This window comes from Alexandromys fortis, unplaced genomic scaffold (assembly GCF_014885135.2).
Source record: "Alexandromys fortis isolate MF-2015 unplaced genomic scaffold, M_Fortis_MF-2015_v1.1 scaffold_128, whole genome shotgun sequence".
In the NCBI taxonomy this organism is placed as follows: Eukaryota; Metazoa; Chordata; class Mammalia; order Rodentia; family Cricetidae; genus Alexandromys; species Alexandromys fortis.
This window is the reverse complement of record NW_026068012.1, coordinates 2,772,574-2,798,988: the sequence shown is the minus strand read 5'-3', so window position 1 is coordinate 2,798,988 and position 26,415 is coordinate 2,772,574. Positions and strand designations below refer to the sequence as shown.

The window sequence follows — 26,415 nt, the reverse complement described above, 5'->3', positions numbered from 1 at the left end:
AGACCAGGCTCTCCTTGAACTCCCAGAGATCCGCCCATCTCTGCCTCACAGGCATTGGGATTAAAGGTGTTTGCTACTACACCTTGAACTCACAGAGATCTGTTTGTCTCTGCCTTCTAGGCACTGGGATTAAAGGCCTGTGCTACCACACCTTGAAGTCACAGAGGTCAATATCCCTCTGCCTCCCAAGCATTGGGATTAAAGGCGTGTACTACCACACACAACTTCTCTTTTTCTTACTTTTTTTTTACTTTAAGAATTTTAACTTTTAGTCTGCATACATTTTTAACACTGTAAATAATTTAAAATTTTCTTTGTCTTTGAATCTCTCTTTACTATATATCTCTCTTTTTCTGAACACATGAGTCTTTAATTTACTGAGCAATATGAGTAGGATTAAAGCCGTGGCTTTGCTAGGTAGATCCAGTCCATTCCTTAGCTTTCCAGCCTCATGGCAGAGATACAGGCTGTAGCCATGTTTATAGCCACATTTCTATTCTATGGCGTTTCAAGGTCCCTGCCATCCAGCGAGCTACAACAGACAACAGTCAAGTCCTCTCTCGGTAGTCGGCCCTCCTGCCTCAGTCAGAGTTTGCCCTGGCAGGACGGCCCAGAAAGCTGGCATTTTTAAACAGCACAGCTTTTTTCCTGCTACGGCTGAAAACCGAAAAGCATGTGTTTCAGCTTTTTGTCAACAACATTTAAGTGTTTCGTGGCAGGACCTCTTAAAAGAGCTGCAAGGCTTTGCAGCTAAAGCTGAGTCAGGAAGCCTCTCTTTGATGACAGCGCTTGCTTGCCTCTAGCAAGCGGAGCAGACCCAAGAAATTTCTGCTACCAAGAAAACATGCTTCACTCCATTCTTTCCCAAGCTTTCTCAGGCTTTTTGTGGATTCAGTTATCCTCAAGTTTGGCAGCCATTTGTTGAAATAGGAGCGTCGGGGCTGCGTCCCCAGCACCCCAGCTCCTGCTAGCTCATGCCCGAAATAACAACACACAAACTGTATTCATTTAAACACTGCTTGCCCATTATATCTAGCCTCTTCTCGGCTAACTTTCGCACCTGTTTAATGTTTAAAATTTATTTTAGAGAAGAGGCCAAAAACAACAGGAAAACAAAAGGCCTTGAGACTTCCCAAGCTCGAATTCTTGGTGAAAACCCTTATGCTGACCCACAGTTTCAGGCTCTTTACAATGAAGAAATCTTGTCCCTATGCAACAAAGCAGCCTTTAATGCTTGCAAAAATGATTCAAGAACTAGGAAAACAAATTACATCATATACCAGGGTTAAGCATGGCCAGAGAGAACACTTTAGTGACTTTCTACAAAGATTAACTAAGGCTGTACAAATAGGAGTAACAGACCCAATTACCAAGCTTAGAAAATAGGTTTGCAGAACATTAGGACACAAAAGGCACACATTAGGAGAGACTGGTTGAGGACCCTTAATGACTTTCAAAGATTATTTGGAGACATTTCAAGTCTGTGAACAAATGTTGGAATAACACCTGATCTAATAATTCATTTAAACAAAACCTTAGATGGTGACAAAGACTTTAATGGTTCCAGAGAATTAACAGATGAAACAGACAAGGAATTGACAATTGTTGAGGAGAAATTACAGTAGGCACATATGGATAGGATGAATAAAAATATTAGTTGTATTCTAGTCATATTGCCTTCCAGAATTTCTCCTACAGAAATTTTAATACATAGGGATAATATTATCTTAGAATGGATCTTTTTACCACATAAACCAGGTAAAAAATTAAAAACTTATATGGAAAAATGTCTCTGAATTAATCATAAAAGGTAAATTGAGACTTCATCAACTAGCAGGTATAGACCCAGCAGAGATTATAGTGCCTTTCACTACTGATGAAATTAAAAAGTTATGTGAAGGCAATGAACCATGGCAAAGAGCTTGTGGTATTTTTTTGGAGAAATTAATAACAATTATCCCAAAAGCAATAGACTTAACCTTATAAAGAGAACTTCTTGAATTCTTCCCCAAATTGTATGTGACACTCCTATAACTGGATCCTGTACCTTTTATACTGATGCGAACAAATCAGGAAAGGGCAGGATACAAATCAGAAGAATTAAGTAAGGTGGAACAAACCCTTATAATTCTGCCTTCTGAACAGAAGCTATCCTCATGGTGCTAAGGGATTTTATAGAACCTTTCAATACAGTTACTGATTCACAATATACAGAAAGAGTTAACTTACACACTGAAACCACTGAATTTAAAGCAGATGATATGGAATTGACTTCATTAATTATCCAGGTGCAACACGTAATCAGGAATAGGCTTTGTCCTATATACATAACACACATCTTATCCCATATGGGTCTGCCAGGTCCTCTAGCACAAGGTAATGCAGAAATTGATAAATTATTGACTGGAAGCATGTTTCAGGCCTCAGAATTTCATAAAAAACATTATGTCAATAGCAAAGCTTTAATAAAAGAATTTTCTATAACATAGCAACAAGCTAAGAAGATTATAAAGTGCACTACTTGCACTTTCTATAACCAAACACTGTAACCTGCAGGGAGTAATCCAAAGGGTACTCAAAGGAATGAAATCTAGCAAATGAATGTGTTCCACTTTGCAGAATTTGGAAAATTAAACTATGTATACCACACCATTGACACTTGTCCAGGTTTTCAGTGGCCAACTGCTTTCAGCTCAGGAAGGCTGATTCAGTAATAACACATTTATTAGAAGTTATGACCATCATGGTATACCTAAACAAATAAAGACAAATAATGGTCCAGCATACGCCTTTAAGAAAATCAAACAGTTTTTTGCTTATTATAATATTAAGCATATTACAGGTATACCACATAATCCTACAGGTCAAGCAGTTATAGAAAGATCAAATCAAACTATAAAGGATATGTTAAACAAACAGAAAGGGGTGGAAAATGCCCCCAGAAATAGATTACATAATGCCTTATTAACCTTGAATTTTCTTAACCCTAATGAGAAAGGGAAAACAGAAGCAGAGAGTCATTGGATAATAGAAAAGTCTTCTGAATTAAATCAACCGGTTTATTTCAAGGATGTGTTGACCTTACAATGTAAGCCAGAAAATGAACTATATTGTGGAAGCTGTTTTGCTCTTGTTTCCACAGGAGACGAAAAACTATGGTTACCATCAAAATTAATAAAGATTCACTTTGAAAAGGAGAAACCTCTTGAAAGAGAGAAATAACAGCTCATCTAGAATAGTGACAACCATACAGATGATAAGGAAAACTCATAAGGGTTGGCACATGGTTCTGTCTTGTCTTTGCAGAAAAATACTCATCTTCAAAAATTTAAGAAATCCTGGATGTCTGAATGCTGACAGATGGAAAAATAACTACCCAATAAAGATCATCAAGAAAATCTAATATGATTCATAAGTACAAATGTTAAAATATATACATTGATATATAAGTATGTATATATTTATGAATATATAGAGTTGGCTTTGGAGTTGGACACTGGCTCTGTCCCTCTCTAAATCCAAGCATGTTGTTAAAATAAAAATTCAGAGATTCTGTCTCATGTCAGGAGCCATGATATGGGACAGACAGAAAAAAGAATTTCGAAAAAATTTGACTTTTCTTAATATCTATTTTTGTTTTTATCATACCTTTCATTGAACATATATGCCTGCATATGTGTGTGTACATAATAAGTTTCTACAATGAACAATGAATTTTCCTACAGTAATGTTTGACATTTCCAGCAAGAAGATGGGGCCCCACAACAACAACTCCACCTGGTTGATATGACATCATGATGCTGATAGCACTCCTATAAGACCTGTTTTGGGTACCAGCTACTTGAGACCCTTCACATTTGGTTAGCTGAATTGATGGACTTTTTTTTTTTTTACAATGTTCTGTTTTTTACAATGTCCAAATAGGAGGCTCAGAAAAACCCTACCAAATGCTTAGAGACTATTTGCAATTATACCAGACAGTAATCTTGGAACTTAACCATTATTTTAATTTCACAGGATCCCATAGAAAGAACGTTGCAAACCCCATGACAGCTGGAAGTAATTTTAGAAGATTATGTCCCCTCTCACAACAAAGTTTGTCCTCAAGGTTAGGGACATCATTTTGGTGTTGGTTATAATTGGTATAGTGATGGAGGAAGGACATTGGTTAATTATAATAAAGAAACTGCCTCAGCCCTCATAGGACAGAAAATTAGGTAGGCGGAGTAGACAGAAGAGAATTCTGGGAGAAAGAAGCTTAGTGAAAGAGTCGCCATGATTCTCCCACTCCAGACAGACGCAGGTTAAGATCCTCCCTGGTAAGCCAGCTCGTGGGCTACACAGAATATTAGAAATGGGTTAGAACAATATGTAAGAGCTAGCCAATAAGAAGCTGGAACTAGCCAGGCCAGGCAGTGTTTAATAGAATACAGTTTCCGCGTAATTATTTCTGGGCATAAGCTAGCCATGCGGACGGCCGGGTGCCAGGGACGCAGCCCCACCACTCCTATTTCAACAGTATAGGGTTGGGGATTGGGAGGGAAATTTTATAGGCTTGGGGATCTCTTTGAATATAGGGGGGAAGTTAATTGGATGGGATAATATATTAGTGTGAGCTCATTCATACTAATAATAAAAATAGTGAGTAATAGAGTGAATACTTGTGAGTTATTATTTATAGACAATTACATTGGTATAGATTCTCGTATATTGATACAAAGTTAAATTATATTGAATATTGTATGCATGCATGTTTCTACCTCTGATTAAAACATTTATGTATATCAACATATATATTTATTGTTTATATTGCAATGTACATTTCTACCTCTGATCAGGATACTTATACATTGTTTACATTTTGAGGTCATTGTCCTCATTTGTTGCACAATTGTTTATTGTATAATATTTTAATAAAAAGTCTTAGTCTTTAAGTTATATAGGTATTAAGGATTATAGATCAATAGTCATCTATATTTGTCATACTTATAATTAGACTAATAAGGTTCTTTGGATACATAGAGATTATATTCTGCATAGATATGTAACATTCAACCACTTTAAAAAGCTGTAGAATATGGCATTTAAATAACTTAGGGTACGGTTGAAGTGAGACAAAATTGCTCCTGGAAGCATCAATCTATTCCAGAAAGAATGTTGAGCACTGCAGACACTCCACTTGGAGCTTATTTTCTTCTTGGCAAAACTGGTCTTTGGGCAAAGAAATGTCCATGCCTCAACCAGTGACAAGATACTCGATATCCGGAAAGAGATAAGCAGGACTGTCAAATCTTACCAAGACAGAATAAAATAGTTTGAAATTTTTCTTGCCTCTGAAAATTGTCTGTCAGTTATTCTAGTGTTGTGGGAGCTCCTTCAGCCTAGCCTTTAAGATAGCAGTCCACTTGGGCATGGTCTCTTTTGCTTTAAAAAGCAGCAGTAGCCATGTGCTCACTCTCTTGCTCCGGATTCTGCTTCCAGCTACTAGACTACTTTCCTGGTCACACAGAGGGCTGTTATCTAGGACAGTGATCTGTAAGTTTTCCTTTTAAATAAATAACCCTTTATTAATCATAATTCCAAACTGGTGTGGGATTGTTTGGTGATTTATGCCTTTATTCTAGGCCTTAGCCAAAGTTGATGGCATCAATGTTACAAATGAGACTTTCAGTGATTACCCAGGTAGCCTCTGTCATTTGTTGCACATTTTGGAAGTGGCTTGATTCCACTTTTTGCTTACTCAAGTAATATTATCTCCCTTCTTGGATCTTCGATGGAATTGAAGACTAGATAGTTGTAGTCACTTTCCTCTCGTGACTTGGCCAAGTTATTTATTATACATGACTTAAACTAGTTAGGATAGAATAATTATTGAATATATTTGTTCTTGTTGCATATAATTTTGTATTAGGCTTAGAACTCTCTTATTTAAACAAGAAGGGGAGGTGCTATAGGAAGTCTTATAGCTAGTGGTTACCTGTCCACTGGGGCATGGCCTCTTATACTATATATGCACCTGTTTTCCAGCCTCTTTGTTCCAGTTGCGGGATTCATTTTCTGTTCCCTGCTAAAAAAGAAGATTTTTTTTTTGTGAGTCTACCCCTAAATAAATAACCCTCTATTTCCCAATTCTGAGCTAGTGTGGAATTTCTTTTAAGGATCCATCCACAACTTTGTGCCCCCAAATCCGAGAACAACTGGGCAAGAGAGGCTCTAAGGATGTTTGTCAGCATTCAGGGGGAACAGAAAGCTGCGCTGTCCTGGAAGATGATGGCAGAGCAAGAAGGATGATGTGGCTTTCACTGAGTCACAGGGTATGAGAGAAGAGAGTAGAACGTCACCGATAACCAACCAGGAGGCCACTGCTCACTTAGCAGTGAGAGGAGGGGTAAAAGACACAACACTGCTGAGTGAGGAGAATGGCTGAATTAAGGTGAGACTGCAAATGGGTGGCTCTGCAGTGCCACCTGCTGGTGTGTACATAGATACACACAAAGAGCCCCACAGTGCCACCTGCTGGTGTGTACCCAGATAGCACACAAAGAGCCCCACAGTACCAAGCTATCTACTGAGTCTTAGTTCTCAGGGTATACCAGTTGGCAAAGACTGAATGCACCAGGTATAACCATACTACTGCTCTGTGGTGTTTCCAAATGAGTTAAAATGTCCTTAAGTGAAAAACATTGTAATAAACATGACATTATTATGTGTCTGGAGGGGGGGGGAGATACACATATGCCATGGTGCATGAATCATTGTAGGTTCTGGAAGAAAACTCATATCATCAGGGTTCTTTTAGATTTACGTATTTTTATTTTATATGTGTTGGCATTTTACCTACATGTCTGTGCATTATATACATGCACTGCCCACAGAGGCCAGAAGAGGGTGAGAGATCTTCTGGAACTTCAGTTACAGACAGTTATGAGCCACCTTGCATCAGCTCAGCCTTGATCTGGAATTTGCAGGCAGAGCAGCTAGAGTTGTTACCCACTGAGCCATCACTCGAGCCCTGTGGAAAAAATGTTTACCCATTGAGCCATGTCAATGGCCCCAAAGCCCAGTCCCTTCACCAATAAATCTACACTTAAAGTATCAGAGAGAAGACGGACATGGATACTTTGGGGTGATGCTGGGCAAGACCCAGAGAGCACGTGTATCCCAGCATGTACCAGCCCTTGAGCACAGACTCCTTATCACACGGAGATGCCATCTGTGACACAGGGCCTTTGGATGCCACCTGAGTTCTGAGGCAGAGGGAGGAGTAAAATCCTGAGGTAGAAAAACTTGTTGACTGCATTCACCCAGAGATAACAAAGCTTAGTTTAAATTGCTATTGTTGACTATTCTGTTAGAAGGAGGTCAAGGAGACTTTCAGACAGATATTAAATTTATGTGTATTAAACAAAAACATGTGGCTGCTGTTTTACTTTGTTTCTGTGAAAAAGAATAGCCCAACAAAAGCGACTGTTAGGATCAAAAAACAACCCATCCTTGTAGAGAAGCCAAGGCAGGAACTTTGAGGTGGCTGCTCATATCCAAGGTTGAGAGCAGAGAATGGACATATTCACACTTAAAGTAAGCTTGTTTTCTTCACTCATATGTAGTCCAGGATTCTCTTCTTAGGGGATGGCTCCAGTCACACAGGATGATCATCTAATATCAAATAGCTACCATGACAGCAGTCCCCATACACAGGCCCACTGGCGAGCCTTATCTAGACAATGGTTCACTGAGATTCTTCCTAGGTGATCTAGACTGTGCAAGATGACAGTTCAATTTAACCATCAGCCAGGCGCTGAGGGCCCCATCTTTAATCTCAATACCTAGAGGCAGTGGCAGGCAGATATCTCTGACTTCAAGGCCAAACTGGTATATTTGATGATTTCTAGAAAAGTCAGGGTTGTGAAGAGAAAAACCCTGTCTGAAAAAAGCAAAACAACCCCCCAAATCCAACCCTACCAATCACCCAAACAAACAACCAAAGTCTATAACCCCCCCAATAAAAAGCATACCACCTCTCTCAGATGGAAAAAAGAAACTAAAAGCAACCAAAACCAGTGAAAAAGTAAGATCTAAACATCCTGGATGCTGTACCTGTTGTCCACCTGAATTTTGTAAACTGAGGCACTGGTCCTTCCAGGCTTGTAGTTATATCCCCGGTACCACAGTAGGTAATTTTTACCCATTAGGTTTTTGATCACTGAGCCATCTCTCCAGGCCCTGGGGTTTCTAAGGTTCTTTGCATTTTCTTTCTGGATACTGACTAAAAAAAATGGTCAGCACACTTGGACCCAGCTCTGTTTCACTAGCTAGGTGTGAGGGTTATTCTTCATTGTCAGTGTGGCTGGTTTTAGCATGGCAATCAAGAGGAAGAGGGGCATTGAAGAGGCTCCTTACGGAGTTTGATAGCCATTTGGGCAAGAAACTGCTCTTGCCTGGACTGTTGAATAAACTGGACATGAAGAACCCTCAGGGAGAGGACTGCTGAACTTGCCTAAAGGTAAGATGGTCTTTCGGGGTTCCTGATTTATGAAAGAATCTACAAGACACTCTGCAGAACACAGAAAAAAGTGACAGAACTGTCTTTGAATTTTTCTGCTTCATGGAATTGTCTGCTGGATACTATGGGCCTGTAGGCTGAAGATGGATGCTCCAACAGTACAAAAAAACTTTGGGTGACTGTCCAGACAGTGAGATGTCTCTGTCATTTCTAGAGTTTTGAAAGTTGCTTATTTCTTGTTCACTTTAGGTAATATATCCTTCTGGAGTCTTTGATGGAGTTGAAGAATGGATAGTTATAGTTTTCCTTAGTTATGATAAAAGATAAAATAGATATAAATATTGTAACTGTAATTCTTGCTTGATAACTGTTTTGTTATATGTAATTTTGCTATCCGAAAGGTAAGCCTTTCTTTTTGTTTAAACAAAAAAGGGGGAAATGATGTAGGAGGGTCTTCTATCTATCTGTTGCTTTCATTGGTTATTTAATAAAGAAAACTGCTTGGCCTGATAGGTCAGAACATAGGTAGGTGGGAAAAACTGAACAGAATGCTGGGAGAAAGAAAGCAGAGTCAGGCAAATGCCATGAATCTCCAGCCCAAGATGGACGTAGGTTAGAATCTACCCAGTAAACCACCACCTCATGGTGCTACACACATTAATAGAAATGAGTTGAATCAAGGTATGAGAGTTAACCAAGAAGAGGCTAGATATAATGGGCCAGGCAGTGTTTAAATGAATACAGTTTGTGTGTTGTTATTTTGGGTGTAAAGCTAGCCATGCGGGATCTAGGCGGGACGAAAAGCAGGCCTGCTCACCTTATCACTACACTGCCTCATCCTGCAGAAACACTAGTAAGACCCTATACACTGCATCATTCTAAGAAAAGGCAAGTAAGACACTACACACTGTATTCAGAGACGAGGCAGGTGGGACCCTACACAATGTTTCATCCTGAGACAAAGGTGAACCAGTACACAGTGCATCATTTTGACACAATAATGCAAGTGAGACCCTACACTCAACCTCACCCTAAGACAAGGCAGGTAAGACCCTACACGCTGCATCATCCTGAGGCAAGTCAGGTTTAAACCATACACAGCATATCATTCTGAGACAAGAAAGGTGAAACCCTACACTACCACATCATTCTCCAACAAGGCAGGTGTGACCCTACACACAGCCTCATCCAGAGACAATGCATGCCAGACCCTCTTTAAAAAATAAAAACAATAACTCTGGATCTCATATCCTTTATTTAGCCTTTCTCCTGACCATTAGCCATAACATCTTGTAACCAACATTCTAAACAAAGGAAAGAATCTACACAATGAATCACTCTGCAACAAGGCAGGTGTGACCCTACACATGGCCTCATCCTGATACAAAGTATGTGAAACCATATACTGTGCCTCATCCTTATAAAAGGCAAGTGAGACCATATTCACTTCATCATCTTGAGATAACAAGGCAGGTGAAACCCTGAACACTGCATCATTCTCACATCAGGCTGGTGAAACCCTAAATACGCCATCATTCTGAGACAAAGCACGTGAGACTCTACACCCTGCATCATTCTGCAATGTGGCAGGTGTGACCCTTCACACTGCATCTCTCTAAATCAAGTCTGGTTAGACACTACAAACTTCATAATCCTGAGACAAGGCAGGTGAAACAATACACACTGCATCGTTCTGAAACAAGGCAGATGAGACAATACAAATTTCATAATTTTGAGAAAAAAAAAAACAGGTGAGACCCTACGCACTGTGTCAGCCTGAAATAAGTCAGATGAGTTTATACACAACTACATCATTCAGAGACAAGGCAGGTTAGACCCTACACATGGCATCATTCTGGGACAACACAGTTGAGAACTCACAGGCTGCATCATTTCACACACAAGGCAGGTGAGCCCGTACACACCGCATCATCTTGAGACAACAAGGCTGGTGAAATCCTGCACAGCACACCATTTTGAGAAAAGGCAGGTGAGAGCCTACACCCTGCATTATCTTGAGACAACAAGGTAGATGAGAACCTACCCACTGCCTCATCCTGTGACAAGGCTGATGAAACTAAGCAGGTGAGACCATAAACACAGCATCATTCTGAAACTAAGGTGAGACCATAAATAGTGCATCATTCTGAAACTAAGCAGGTGAGACCATAAACACTGCATCATTCTGAAAGAAAGTAGGTGAGATGCTACATACTGCTTCATTTTGAGAGAAGACAGGTGAGACCCTACACACTGCATCATCCCCAAACAAGGCAGGTGAGACCCTACACACTGCATCACCTTGAGACAACAAGGTAGGTGAGACCTTGCACACTGTATCATTCTGTAACAAGTCTGATGAGACCCCTCACACTTCATCATTATGAGAAAAGGCAGGTTGCACCCTACACATTGCATTATTCTGAGACAATGCAGATGAGACCGTACACACACCACATCATTCTGAGAATACAAGGCAGGTTAGACCCAACACACTGCATCATGCTGAGACAATTTATGTGAGACCGTACTTAGTGCCTCATCCTTATACAAGCAAAGTGAGACCGTAAAAACTGCCTCACCCGAAGACAAGGCAGGTGAGACACTGTACACTGCATCATCTTTAAACAAGGCCATTGAGATCCTGCACACTGCATCATCCTGAGAAAAGGCAGGTGAGATAATACACACTGCATCATTCAGAAACAAGTCAGGTGAGACACTACAGAATACATCATTTTCAGACAAAAGACAGGTAAGACCCTGTGGAGGCCCAAAGAGGCCAAAGGTCAGAGAGTTTGGGGACTTGCTTTTAGTTTGAGATTATTGTGCTTCTAACTCAGACAAAGGTCCTATCTAGTTGTAAATCAGAGTTCTGCTCTCTCAAGGGTACTGTAAACAGGTGTGGTTAGTTGTCAGACCTTGTGGTCCTGAAATAGGGAAGTAGTCTGTTCCTACCTAAAACAAAAGTCTAAGGAACCAACTAGGTTCTTGTTCCCTTTATGAAAATAACTTGGGAATCCACCCAGGGAGTGGTTTGCCTACAGAGTGTTAGGTATAGGGCAAGAGTCAAGGGCGTGAGTGAGGAATGTACCCAGTGACTTTCAATTTGTATGTTAATGCAGTCTTTTTGTTCTACTCTACCTTCTGAAATCAGGGTTATATTAACCTGCTGGAAATTAAACATGGATGAACTTTAAGTACTTACTGAAATACCCTCCTGATACTATCCTATGTGTTTCTGTGTTTTATTATTTTTGTTCATGTCTTTGTATTCTTTACTATATTTCTAGATTCCTATGCCTCCACTCTGGAAGAAAAGTAATCTTGTCGAGACTGGCCCCCAACAAAACCCCACACACCGCCTCATCCTGAGTCAAGGCACATGAGCCCATGCCCACTGCATCATTAAATTGAGACTAGGCAGTTGTGACCAAACACACAGCATCATTCTGAAACAAAGCAGGTGAGACTGTACACATTGTATCATACTGAGACAAGGCAGGTGAGACCCTACACGCTGCATTATCCTGAGATGAGGTATGTTGTTGTCTGAGGTTTCTGTCTTGCCCAGTCCCTACAAATGTTAAGTCCCAAAGAAATCACAAAAAATGTCTACATTAGTTATAACCTGATTGGCCCATTAGCTCAGACTTTTATTAACTCTTAAAACTTATATTAACCCACTTTTTTTTTTTGTCTATGTTAGCCACATGGCTCAATACCTTTTTTAGCGAGGCAGTCACATTTTGCTTCTTCTGTGGCTGGGCAAGGACTGCAGACCAATCTTTCCTCTTCCCAGAATTCTCCTGTTCTCATTGACCCGCCTCTACTTTCTGTCTGGTTGTCCCGCCTATACTTTCTGCCTGGCTACTGGCCAATCAACATTTATTTAAAATATAATTGACAGAATACAGACCATTGTCCCACACCAGTAAGTGAGACCCTACACTAGTGCATCATTCTGAGAAAAGGCAGGTGAGACCTACACACTACCTCATTCTGAGACAGGGATGGTGAGACCCTATCCATTACATCATTTTGAGGCAAGTTAGGTGAGACCCTACATATTTCATCATTCTAAGACATGGCAGGTGAGACCCTACACACTGCATAATTCTAAGACACAGCAGGAGAGACTCTACACACTGCATCTTTCTGAGATAAGGCAGGTGAGACCCTATATACCACAATATTCTAAGCAAGAGCTGGTTTTATCCTCCAGAACTGTCTTTACAAACTCTCTAGTTTTAAGTAAGTTACTAGGAATCACTTACCTAGGCTTCTACAATTGGGAGAAAGAAAAACAAATAATTTAGAAATGTCTTCATTTCAGTTTAGCAACAAATATTTTCAGTAGATATACATTCTGTACATTGTTTGGGACCTATTTACCCTAAATCTATTTGCTGCTTCTCTGAAAATTTGAGACACTTTTAGGTAGTCATTGGTGGTCTGTAATTATCTGTCCTACTATTTTTCTGGTAATTCTTCAATCCACACACGGTAATTAGTGAGGTGAACCTGAGAGTCAAGTCATTTCCAACATCTGAAATCAGGTGTGTGTTCACTGACTCAGTATAATGGTCGCTTTTCCCTCCAGGGAGCATTTGTTCTTGACAAGGTTCATCTAGAGAATTATTAATTGTTTCCCATTTTACATACAAAACTCTTCAAGTTAGCTTTATGAGGCTGCCACAGACAAACATAAACATGCATAGGTTGGAATGTAGCACTTTACTTCTGCTGCCAGATGGTACTGTATGCTGAGGAACTAAATTAAAATTACACTTAACGATTTATATATGGATACATATACACTTAGCCCTGTGTGTGTGTGTGTGTGTGTGTGTGTGTGTGTGTGCACGTTCATGCAGTCCAGGGGACAACCTTGTATGGAATCCTTGGTGATTGTGTTATTCTTGAGACAGACTCTTTCACTGACCCAGAGTCACACTGTTTATGCTAGACTGGGGAGCTAGTTAGTCCTATTTCTGCCTTTCTAGAGCATTGAACACTAGTATGTCATGGTATGTCAGCACACCTGACATTTGTGTGTGTGTGTGTGTGTTTGTTTTCTGGTGATGGCAGGCCACACTCAGGACCTCATGCTTGGTTGATAAATACTTTACCAACTGAGCCACCTCCCTAACACTAAAATTTTAATTTACTAACTTTCCTGTATTGTTCCCTCCCTGCTAATGACACATACACATATTGTATTCTGTTTTACTCTGTGAATGCATGAACCAGATGTTTTTTGAATGTTTACCCTAAAATTACAGTCTGCAGATCCCTCTTCTATAGAAAAAACATGAATGACTCTCCACCAGCTCTATTTTAATTTTAAATATGAAAAAGTGTGTTTCTGCTTTCTTTCATGACCTAGTCTAAAGATTAGCTTGGCCACTTTTTGTACTCTTTTATAGCAGGTGCCTGTTTCATTGATTGTGTGTGGTGGACCTTCAGCCTCTGGTTAAATGCACCACCAGTAGCAGCCCAGGGATCCAGGTACCAGCAGGTGATGTGGGGAAGGCTGACAGTCATTGTGATATGCTCTCAAAAGGAACTGTGAAACCCCAGTTTCCACCCCCTCTCTTCATACCCCAGTACCTGTAACATGCAACCTGACCTTGTAAGCATGATATATCCCATAAATTGAATTTGAATCCCATAAAAACTAAGGCTCTTCGCAGCTCCACAGGAAGCCCATATCTGGTGTTTCATTGTAGTGACACAAGCTGGTTAGGATACTGACATTCCTAGCATGAGTCATGGATATTTGCATGCTGAGTAGAAAATGAATAAATGAATGAATGAATGAATGAATGAATGAGTGAGTGATTGCCAGGGATAAATGTTACATGTTTGTCTGTAATATGACATTTTGGGCATCAGTAACAGATAGTGATGGTGAAGTTCTTTGTGAGGAAAGATGACTTAGGTATAATAATCGCCTGAATGCCACCTGCACACCCATCACTGTAGAACAACTATCAAAAATTCAGAGACAGATATTTGCAGTCAAGCCTGGAGATCAGAGAAGCAAAACAGCCAAGCCACTGGAGAGCTCTTACCTCTAGAAATCTTCCTGTCTCACTCCACCTTATATTCCTCTCTAGTGCTTGTGCACCACCACTGCCCAGCCTCTATGGCTAGCTAGTGTTGCTGCTGGGATTAAAGATTTGTGTGTAACATGAGGGCCTACTATTTGGAGTTTTCATCCTGCCCAGTTCCCACAGCCAGGAAGCCACAAAGAAAATCACACAGAGAGTCTGCAATAATGATAAACTGATTGACCCAATAGCTCAGGCTTTGTATTACAACTTACATTAGCCCATTGTTCTAGTATATGTTATCCTCATGGCTCAGTACCCTTTTCAGTGGGGTAGGTCACATCCTGCTTCTTTGGTGGTCTGGGCAGGAGTGGGAGGAATAAGCTTCCTCCTTCCCAGAATTCTCCTGTTCTCATTGCCCTGCCTCTACTTCCTGTCTGGTTGATCTAGAGATGGCTCAGTGATCAAGAATCTAATGGGTAAAAATTACCTAGCATGGTACTGAGGTATATCAAGAAGCCTGAAACCTTACAGCAATTGTGAAATCATAGAGGCTCTTAAAGAGCTGATTGGACTCCTGTGGCAATGTTAGATTTAGTTTCAAGGAAGTGATAGCCATATATGGGATGCATTCACCATTTGTGAAGCAGATGTTAAACTACTGGTCAACTTGTAGCAGAATTATCTATAAAAACTGGAGAGACTTGATTACAGCTGTCTTGGAGCTTGGTCCACAAATACAATGGAGGGCCTGGCTGAAAGAAGAGGCTAAGAGCATTGTACAACAGAGTAGAGCTAGAGGTGTGACATGAGGGCTGGCTCGTTTGGGTTTCTGTCCTGCCCTATACCCCATAGCCGGCAAGCCCCCAAAAAATCACACAGAGAACTCCATAAGATTAAAAACTGATTGGCCCATTAGCTCAGGCTACTTATTAGCTCTTATAACTTATGTTAGCCCATTATTTTTATCTATGTTAGCCACATGACTCAGTACCTTTCTCAGCAGAGCAGCTTACATCTTGCCTCTCCAGTGGTCTGGACAGAACTGGTGAAAACTGGGCTTCCTCCTTTCCAACATTCTCCTGTTCTACTTCCTGTCTGGTTTACCTCCCTATACTTCCTGCCTGGCCAATCAGTGCTTATTTAAAACATGATTGACAGAATACAGACAATTCTCCCTCATCACTTTCCCCTCTTTTTTTTAAACAAAGGAAAATACCCCTAGTCCACTTTTTGGGAATGTGGGCATAGTATTCCAGGCTACTTCCTGCTGGTTGGGAGTGCTGATAATCTTATGGGGACCTAAAGAAAATTTAGAGTTATAATAAAGTGATAATAAAGTTATAATAAAATGATGTCTCTTTCCATCTTATATTCCTCTCTAGTGCTAGGATTAAAGGTATGCACCACTATTACATGTTTCTATGATAAGCTAGTGTGACTACTGAAATTAAAGGTGTGCATCACCACTGCCTGGTCTGTAAGGCTGATCAGTATGGCTATTTTAGTCTCCAACCTCATGCAACGTTTATTTATTAAAATACAAATGAAGCATTACTACACAGGTCATCTTCAAACACTTCAGAGATCCACAGAATATTGCATTTAAGATGTTTTAATGATATGCGTTATTTAGTAACATAGGATATTTGGGTGTCTGTTCTAAGCAGCACCAATCTACTTCAGAGAAGATGCTGAGCATCGAATAAACTCCACATAGAGTTAACTTTTTTTTGTGGCAAAAGTAATCCACCAGGCAAGAAAGTGCTCTTGCCTCAATTGCTGATGTTATGCTGCCCAAACTGGACAAGCAGGACACAAAAGAAAGTGAAGAAAGTGACTACAAAATATTGCCAAGACAAAGTGGGACAGTTCTTCAAAAATCCTGCTTCATAGATAAGTCTGCCAAATGTTCTAGGCCTGTAGGCCAAAGATGGATACCCCAATGTTTCTGTGATCGTCCAGCAGGTGGCCAGCTTTTTCTGTCATTTCTCACATTTTTTTTAGAATTTGCTTGCTTTCACTTCTTCCTTGCTCAGTTAATATTATTTCTCCTCAGGTCTCTGAGGGAGTTGAAGAATAGATTATAGTTATAGTTTTTCTTGTTTAAGATACTTAGAAAAGAAATTTACTGAAGAAATGTAAAGTATATAAGATTGAAAGACTTAAAAAATAATTTTGAGTTTTAATACAAGTTAGAATAGAAAGCTAATTAGATAAAACACATTGTACTCAGCAGGCTAGGCTCCATAAAGGAGTGTTTTCTCTGAATTTGTCAAATTCAAATGGAGTAAACACTGTTGATGTACATATTGCCTGTATATATTGTAATAGTTATTGTAATTATTGTATATAGTTTTTCTTATATTAGTTATAGCCTTCTTTTTTATTTTAGACAAAAAAAAGAGAAATGTAGTAATATTTTGTTTGTGTTTTCACAAATAAAACTTGCCTGGAGATCAGAGTCCAGAGCTAAGCCACTAAACTTGAGGGAGTGGTGGTGCACACCTGTAATGCCAGGACTCAAGAGAAAGGGGCAGATGGATATCTGTGAGTTCAAGGCCACCTGGGCTATATGAGATTGAATCAGTTTAAAAGAGACACAGAGCCAGGGAGTGGTGGCTCACACATTTCCTCCCAGCCCTAGGGAGGGAAAGATGGGAGGTGATGTGGCTAAGAGGAGTGAAGAATATCAGGCAGGAGGAAACAGGACCTCAGGATTTAGTCAGAGGTTTCATAAAAACGGTATTCAGTCTGAGGACTTGTAGAGATAGAAGTCCAGTCTATTCAGTCTGAGGATTCTGTAGAGACAAGAACTAGTGCCTGGATGCTCTGCTTCTCTGATCTTTCAGCTTTGACTCACTAATATCTGACTCCAGGTTTTTATTAAATAAGACCAATTACAATTTTGTTACATGGCCCAGCAAGTATTGCTTGTTCCTCTTCCACATGCCAGGCTGGGTCCTTTTCTACCAGAGCAGTGGCTTTCAGCTATAGACAACTTTTATTATTTCCATGGGACATTTGCCAGTTCAAAGATATTGCTGGTGTGTGTGTGTGTGTGTGTGTGTGTGTGTGTACACACTCATGTGTGCATGAGCATGGTGCTGGCAGGAGTGGATGGGTACGAAGGGTACTAGTAAACACCTTACCACAACAAAGTATGGTCAGACCCAACAGTTACTGTAGCTTAGGTAGGGGTGTGCTGCTTTGGGGTCACTGTGGCACCTGAAGGATGAATGCTTTGACTGGCATTCTCTGGTACTAAGCTCTGGAGATCATTTGCTTGTTGACTGGGCACACATTGGGGGCACATGGAAAGTGAAATAGTTTACATAGCTCACAGATAACAGAACAACCCTCGTGAGAATCAGCACAGCTCACAGCCTGGAACGGTGTCAGAACTTTAGAGTCTGTACTTTGATCAGGAGTCACCTACCATACTAACAGAAACCTCCAAAGCCCAAGGCCCAGCCTAGCTCATTTCCCACTGGGCTTTCCTGTGACCAGCATTGTAAACACATGAACCTACTTCACCTTATGTCTGCTCTTAGCTCATTTCCCACACAGGAACATGGAGTCCCAGGCAAGTATGAGCCCCATAATAGGACTGGGTCTGACCAGCTTCTTCCTGACATGCTCCCTCTTTATCCTCTCCCTGGGTTTTCATCCCTCAGGTCTCAGCCACAACTTTGCCCCGGACATGATTTTTCGCACCTGCAACTGAGGCTGCACCCTTAGAGTAGATCCCCAGTCCTGACACCTAAGGCCAGAAAGAATCTCAGAAAAGTGCAATATAATGTAATATCATAATTGAAACCACCATTTTGTAAGTTAAGCAAACACAGAAACAAATGAAACATTCCTGCCTCTGGTCACATCTCTCAGTTGCTGGAAGTCCATGACCTTGGCTGGGAAACTATGAGATAGGTGGGGAGAGGGGCTGCTCTGAGGTCAGGGAGGGTCAGTACGGAGAAGACAGATGTGGAGGGTAGTGGACACAGTCCTGCACTCTGTGGGTGATCCAGCCCCTCGCTGCAAAAGACTCTGTACAACCTGGTTCTGTTTGTGCATCAAGCCCTGGTTAGCCCAGGAAACAGCTTCTGCTTGAAGCCCTGCACAGGATAGCATGGGAGTTTAATAACTGTGGGTGAGGGCGGTGCTTCACTCCCTCTCCCGCAGAGACTGCAGTTCCTGTAACCCACAGGTCCCCACTCTCATACCTGAAAGGATTTCAAGTAATTTAGGTCCCTAGCCCAGGAGCACGTTTGTCTCTGTATAAAAACAATGGCATGCTAACTGTAGGCAGACAAGGTCCTGCATTGTCTGAGACCACCACACACAGGCCTTTAAGGAAAAAAAAGCAACACCCACTTGCTAGGGATGGGAGCTGTGCACTGGGCTTCTTCGGAACTTCCCAAATCACTGTGTGATTCAGGTTAAACACTGAATTAGAGCTGTGTTCAATTGACAAAAATACTGTGCAATTTTGCACATAAGGACACAAAAATAAATGAACACTTTTCAGGTCAGAGAAGATCTTGTGTCTTCTGCCACCCCAGCTAGCTTCTTTCCCTGTTTTATCAACGCATTTGTATTCCATTTCCACTTGGCCTGTGGCAGAGGGCATTACCCAGCACTGGCCTCTTAACTTTCCTGTGCCTCACTTTCTACATCTGCAAAATGGGAAAGATTAATCACACCTTCATCATTTCCCCAGGGCTTAGGATGCAGGCGCATTTCTCCATGAGGTTCTTTAACTTTACAGAAATGTTTCCTATGAGAATCCTCTCTGTCTGTCTGTCTCTCTTGGTCTCTGTCTCTGTCTCTCTGTGTCTCTCTCTGTGTCTCTGTCTCTCTGTCTGTGTTGTCTCTGTCTCTCTGTGTCTCTCTCTGTGTCTCTGTCTCTCTCTCTCTCTCTCTCTCTCTCTCTCTGTGTGTGTGTGTGTGTGTGTGTGTGTGTGTGTGTGTGTGAGTATCATCGTCTTCGGAGACCTCTGGGGTCTGGGAACTCGGGACCCCAAAACTGGGCTTGCACAGGAGTAATTTCAAAGTTAACTTGCAGACTATCCCCTAGGAGGGCCAGAGCACAAAACTATTAGCATCTCCTCAGAGGATCTGCGCAATTGCTGGTGCCAGGGAAGATGCTCTGGCCCCGCACTCTGAAGGCGGGACCTTCACAGAAAGTTAGGCTGCTTGTCAGCAGAGCAGCTAGCAGGTCTGTGGGCCTGGGGCCCAGGTACTGACTGACCCTTCCCTGCATGCTGTGAGTATCAGGTGCACCTCTCCCACACCTGCGCACCTATCACAGTCACTGGGTGCATTGCCCTGAGCTCTGCCCACCTGCGCTCTGCCCACCTGCACTTGCAGGCCCTCTGAGTCCCTGCACCACCTCTGCCTCAGCTCAAGCCTCAAGAAGGTAAGGAATCGCCGGGACCACAGGGCAAGCTGTCATTCATGTGTTCCTTCTTCCTATAAAATTAAGGCAGGGATGTCACAGAGCTTGTGCGAGCCTGGGTTCACTGACAGAGTCTTGTATACACATGCTGAAGGAAGTTGTGTTTCTGGGTGGGTAACAACACACACACATACATGAGGGCTACACATCATATGGACACAGCGCATGATTCAAAAGAACAGCCTGAGCTAGAGAAAATAACATCAATCAAATCAAATTCTAAAACACACTCAGAAGCATCCTGCCACAGCTCCTGCAGTGTGTGGGCCCAGGGTTGAGAAGAAGAAAGGAAAAAGCCATCTTCTTAGCCAGGGGTGACAGCCAGGGGCTGACTTCCTGGGTCGGTTCTTCTGGACATTTCTAAATTCTGGGAGTGCCTGGGGCTTGGTAATCAGCATTTTTTGGCGGGGAGGGTGAGTAGGTAGGGGAAAGCTGTGATATGATGATGATGATGGTGATGATGATGATGATGATGATGGTGATGATGATAATGGTGATGATGATGATGATGATGATGATGATGGCGATGATGATGGTGATGATGATGATGGTGATGATGATGATGGTGATGATGGTGATGATGATGATGATGGCGATGATGATGATGGTGATGATGATGGTGATGATGATGATGATGATGATGATGGCGATGATGGCGATGATGGTGATGATGATGATGATGATGGCGATGATGATGGTGATGATGGTGATGATGATGGTGATGATGGTGATGATGAGTATGTGCACCCATCAAGGGAAAACACAGAAAATACAGCATTTGTGCCCCCTCTTCCCATTTCAGTTCACAGGTTTCTAATTTATGGGACAGAGTCAACTTTCAAATAATGGGAACTAAGCCAGAAGAAAGCTTCTATAGATTTCTTTTTCACTTTTCTATTTGTTCAACTGACTTAAAAATCATTCTTTGTTCCTATGTGTATATAGCATCTCCTCCTATTTTTGTTTCTCCTTCATTTACTATTTCTGCCCGGGGTCAAAGGGATGGGGGAATAAGTTTTAATGAGGTGGGTTCTGGGGAAGGGTCTTGTTCCAGTCAATGCTGAGGTTCCCAGTGGTTGCTTTTGTCCATTTTCTGAATGTAGGGAATTCTTGTTGCATGACCAAATTTTATATACACTTTTATGGTCATTCTTTTCTTCCTTTCTCTTTTGCATTCTTTTTTCCTTTTTGTCTTTTTTCTTCCGTTCTTTCCTTCCTTCCTATTTCTTTTGTTTTCTTTCTTTTTTTTCTCCTCCTTCTCCTCCTCCTTCTTTGTTTTTTTGTTTTTGTTTTTTTGTTTTTTGTTTCAGGGTTTATTTGTGTAGCCCTGGCTATGGCTATCCTGGAACATAATCATACACTCCACTTTCTTTTCTTTTCTTCTTTTCTCCTTTTCTCTTCTCTTTCTTTTTTGCTCTCTTCTCCCCACTCCCCTCTTCTTTCAAAGTTCAGTTTAGTCTATTATTTTCTGTCCTTGCTCTGGACTCTTCCAGGTGCCTCTGACTGTACACCCCTAATGTCTACAATAAGAACCTTTTTCTCAGCCATATCTTGAAGCAGCCATGTTCTTGATTTATATAGTTTTGTCAAAAGTTCTGTTATTATATTACCATAGCTGGGTCTGCAGGTTCTTTCCCTACTCGGTACAGAATACAGATGGCTATGCAGTTCAGAGAGCCAACTTGATATTTCACTAGATAGCCAATGACAGGCACAGGTCAGCTTATATTCTAAAGGACACTGCTCCTTTCCCAGAACAAGTGTGCTCTCTGAATGGTTACTCATTCAGGCTGAGTTATAAGGGTATCTAGACCACATAGATCTGGTCTGGAATATCACCACCCCACCCTCCCTTAGTTGGGCAGTGGGGAATATGAAGTAACTTAATGACTAGCACCAAAGGACTGTAGTTTCCAGAGTCCAGGGTTTAATATTTGCATGCCATATGACTAGCAAAACAGCTGGTTATCAGTTATTTCAAAGTTCAGTCTGGGAACATTTAATCTCATGATCCTGGTTTTAAACTGAGATTATGTAACTTTGCCAAAACCTCTATCATCCATCTTACCCACTCTTTCACTCTCCAGCTTCATACATGGGCTCAGATAATTCCCTCTTACCAGAAGCAAAGGAAGGTGTTGTCCAAACCCATGGGAGGACAGTCACAAAGCCTGAGGGAGCACAATTCCCAAGCCTGGCAGCCTGAAAGGTAGAAAGATCCCTTGCCAGTTGTGCGTTTTCCTGATGACAGGGAAGTGAGCAGAGACAAGCAATAAGGATGCAGAGAGAAGCCAACTGGGTACTGGAGTCCACTCCCCAACTCACATCCCCACCCTCCTCATCCACAACCCCACCCCAAATCCCTACACATTCTCACACACAGACACTGACTCATCTTACCCAACCCAGGGTGGGTCAATGACAATGCAGTGAGCTCCTGGTAGCTGATACTTAGAGTCAATAAAAGGACACACTAGCTTAAATTCTTTCAGGTTCAAGGAAGGATTACATCCTGTTCAGTCAACTCACTTATCTGGGGACAGAAGATACCAGGCAGCTATTTAAGGACACAGGAACCAGGAGTGACTCTCGGGACCAGAAAATAGAATCTCATGCCCAGGTAAATGAGCAAACACAACAGATGGCAAGTTCCTGAGCTCAGAGTCCAAGGCCCAGGTCAGGCTCAGGAGAGCAGAGACCGCCTCTGGAAGTCCTTCTCTGCACTAACCAAACCTTTCTTGTCCACTGCCTGTAACCAGCAAGTGGGAACAGAAGGAGGAGAGACCAGCTAAGTGAGACTGCCCAGCATGTCAGAACATCTGGCCTCATCTCATCAAGTCCAGTCTCAGAGATGCCAATTGTTTATTCAGAGCATTTTCCCACAGCCCCCAATGGAAGGAACATCTGTTGAGAGGAACATTGATAAAGGTAGAACTGTCTGGGTCAAGATGGGGTTTGGGAAGGAGGTAGAAAGATCTGCTCCCCCAAGATCTCTTCCAGGACTTGATGCCAACAGCCTCACTCTGAGCTTTTCCCGCAAAAAATAGACTTTCTTTTTTATAAAAGTTTTTTTTATTTTTTGATAATTTCTCAATATTTAATGAATAATTTACATTATGTTTCCTGAGAGAGAACAAGATAATATAGAGCAGTTTTCAACTTTAGCTATTAAGTACAACTATTGAGGAATTCTTATTTTGTTTTTGTTTCTAATCTTCGGGTTTTTGATTTTTTGTTGTTTTTATTGAGATATATATTTTTCTATGCTCCCCTATCTTCCTCTCCCCTCCCCTTCTACCTTCTCCTATGGTTTCCATGCTCCCAATTTACTCAGGAGATCTTGTCTTTTCTTATTTCTTATGTAGATTAGATCCATGTATGTCTGTCTTAGGGTCATTGTTGTTGTCTAGGTTCTCTGGGATTACGAATTGTAGGCTGGTTTTACTTTGCTTTATGTCTACAAGCTACTTATGAGTGAGTACATATGATAATTGTCTTTCTGGGTCTGGGTTATCTCAGTCAATATGATGTTTTCTAGATCTATCCATTTACCCATAAATTACAAGATGTCATTGTTTTCTTTCTGCTGTGTAGTATTCCATTGTGTAAATATACCACATTTTATTTATCCATTATTCAGTCAAGAAACATTTAGGTTGTTTCCAGGTTCTGGATATGACAAACAATGCTGCTAAAAAAAACATAGTTGAGTACCTGTCCTTTTGATACAATTGAGCATCCTTTGGGTATATACCCAAAAGTGCTTGGTATTGCTGGGTTTTGAGGGATGTTGTTTACTAATTTTCTGAGAAATTGCCATACAGATACCCAAAGGGGCTGTACCAGTTTGCATTACCACCAGCAATACAGAAGTGTTCCCTTTACCCCACAACCTCTCCAGCATAAGTTGTCATCAGTGTTTTTGATCATGGCCATTCTGACAGGCATAAGATGGAATCTCAGAGTTGTTTTGATTTGCATTTCTATGATGACTAAGGATGTTTAGCATTTCTTAATTGTCTTCCAGCCATTTTAGATTCCTCTGTTGAGAGTTCTCTGTTTAGGTTTGAATGGCCTTTTTTTTTTTGTTGGATTATTTGGTTTTTTGATGACCAATTTCTTGAGTTCTTTGTATATTTTGGAGATCAGCCCTCTGTCTGATGTGGGGTTAGTGAAGATCTTTTACCCTTCCATTAGACAGGTCTGTCAGACAGAAAATTAACAGAAAGATAAGGGAACTCACAGATGTTATGACTCAAGTGAGCTTACCTGACATATATAGACTTTCTTCTTTAATTTGCTTTTGGATGCCTTAGTGCAGTCCAGAGCAATCTCCTCTTCAAAGAGCTCCCTTTAATGGACTCAAAGCCAACTGATCCTGAACTTCAATTACATCCACAAAATCTGTTTTGCCACGCAATATTTAATAGTGACAGCTGTGCTGTCTCACCCAACTCTGTCCTGGAGAGTATGGTAGAAAATCCCAGGCAACCATAGCAAAATTTCATGTATCACATTATAAAGTCAGCCATCATCCATACCCAAAATATCTAGTTTTTTTTAATTAATGTGGGCTTCCTGAACAAATATCTTTTAGGTCAGCTTAAATATCCGGCAGTTCTTAAAGTCTGGGGTCAAAGTCTTGGTCAAGTCAGGTCCTTCTCAAAACATTCTTCTTGTTATACAAACAGATATTTTCTTATCCCCTATGCTGTATCTTCTGGGGCAGAGAGATTATCACTCAAATCTCCTGCCATAAATGTATTGAACCATCCATAAGGATGGAAGTCTTGTGAACTAATGTATTACTTTTCAAATCACCAAACCACAATGACCATGGCAACTCTTACAAAGGAAAACATTTAATTGGGGTTGCTTACAGAATGTTAGTCCATTATTTTCATGGTAGATGGCATGTAGGCAGACACAATGTTGAAAAGGTAGTTTAGAGTCCTACATCTTGATTTAGGCAATAGGAGACTATGGGTCACAATGGGTGTAGACTGTGCATCTGAGACATCAAAGCTCACCCTCACAATGACACACTTCCTCCAAGAAGGCCACACCTACTCCATCTAGCCCATACCTCCTAACAGTGCCATTCCATATGGGTCGGGCATCAAACACATGAGTCTGTGGGTGCTGTACCTATTCAAACCACTACATAGGGCTTTTGAAGGCTAATGAATTAGTCCATGCTGTAGTAAATTCCACAGCCAGTAGCCCTTAAGTTACCCATCCACTTGGGCATGGCTTCTTATACTATGCCAATGTAAACCATGTGTGCATTTCCTCTCTCTTCTGGCTGCCTGATTCAGTTCCTATTCCCTGTTTGTGCAAAGGACTGTAATCTGTGGGTCTACCTCTAAGTAAATAACTTACTATTGTACTCCATTCTGAGCTAGTTTTGGATTTTTTTAGTGTCCATCTTCATCTGGGGCCCATGTGGATCCCAACTCAATAACTACCAGTTGGAAAGGTCTAAAAGGCCCAAATGGCCCACAGCCCAGAATGTCTCCCACTCCTTCCAACATAACTTGTTTTAAACTACTAAGCAGTTTTTTTAAAACCCCCAACACAGTGGAGCTCAGTGCACATGACAACTTGGAAATTTCCCAAGTGTGCGCACATTACCCTTGCCCATTTTCACATACCCTTCCATGCAGCTACATGCACAGCTTCCAGTTTGTGCTCCCTGCTCCTGAGTTCTGGTCTCCGTGCTATGGGTACTGAATTGATTTAATTGCTTTTAGTTTATCAAGCAAAGCATATTTGTCAGTAATTAGCCAGCACCAAGGCAGAAAACCAAAGCAGTGTAGCTCTGTTCTTGGCACCACCAGTTGTACCACCACTGGTCACAACTCTGAAACCACACACCTGCTGGACAATAAAGATCATTATACCTAAAACAATGTACCAGATGTCATAACACAGGTAAACATTTTATTAATTAATAAATCAATAACCTTGAAAGTTATATAATGGCAGATAATAGTTCCATGGAAAATTTTAGTAACTTTTTTGCTAATACTATGGATTGTATTCTGGAAGGCATATATGGTTATTGTGACACATCCATTTATTTGATATTGGGATTCAGGTTTTTATTCACATTATGTTCTTAAGAAAATTGTTTGACAACAATGCCAAGAATGAGGCACCTTTAGAGATAACACACTCTATACAGACTAATAATGAACAACTAGCTGACTGTATTAATACCATTGAAAATCAAAAGTGACCTGAAAAAATGAATACTATTGAAAAGGATTACATTAATTTGTCAGAGAAAATTTAATCCATGTCAAAGGGTATTGAGCAATTATCTGAAAGAATTCATACTGTTGAATTTGACAATCAAAATCTGTTAAAAGTTATGATAGTTTAGCAGATAGAGT

The 26,415-nt window shown here is 41.0% G+C and overlaps 1 protein-coding gene across 4 annotated transcripts in view; it reads left to right on the top strand.

Annotated features, from left to right (window-relative positions):
- The window catches only part of LOC126513662 (beta-1,3-galactosyltransferase 5-like), a 97,440-nt gene that overhangs the window by 60,619 nt on the left and 10,406 nt on the right, over nt 1-26,415 (top strand). Inside the window, exon 1 of one of the 4 annotated variants that reach the window (XM_050162152.1) lies at nt 22,536-22,637. The exons of 1 other annotated variant lie outside the window; for it this stretch is intronic. The gene's annotated coding sequence lies outside the window, so the exon portion shown is untranslated. Of the gene's footprint in view, nt 1-22,535; nt 22,638-22,667; nt 22,946-26,415 lie in introns of those variants that run through there. 2 more of the 4 variants (XM_050162155.1, XM_050162151.1) reach the window with 2 other exon arrangements.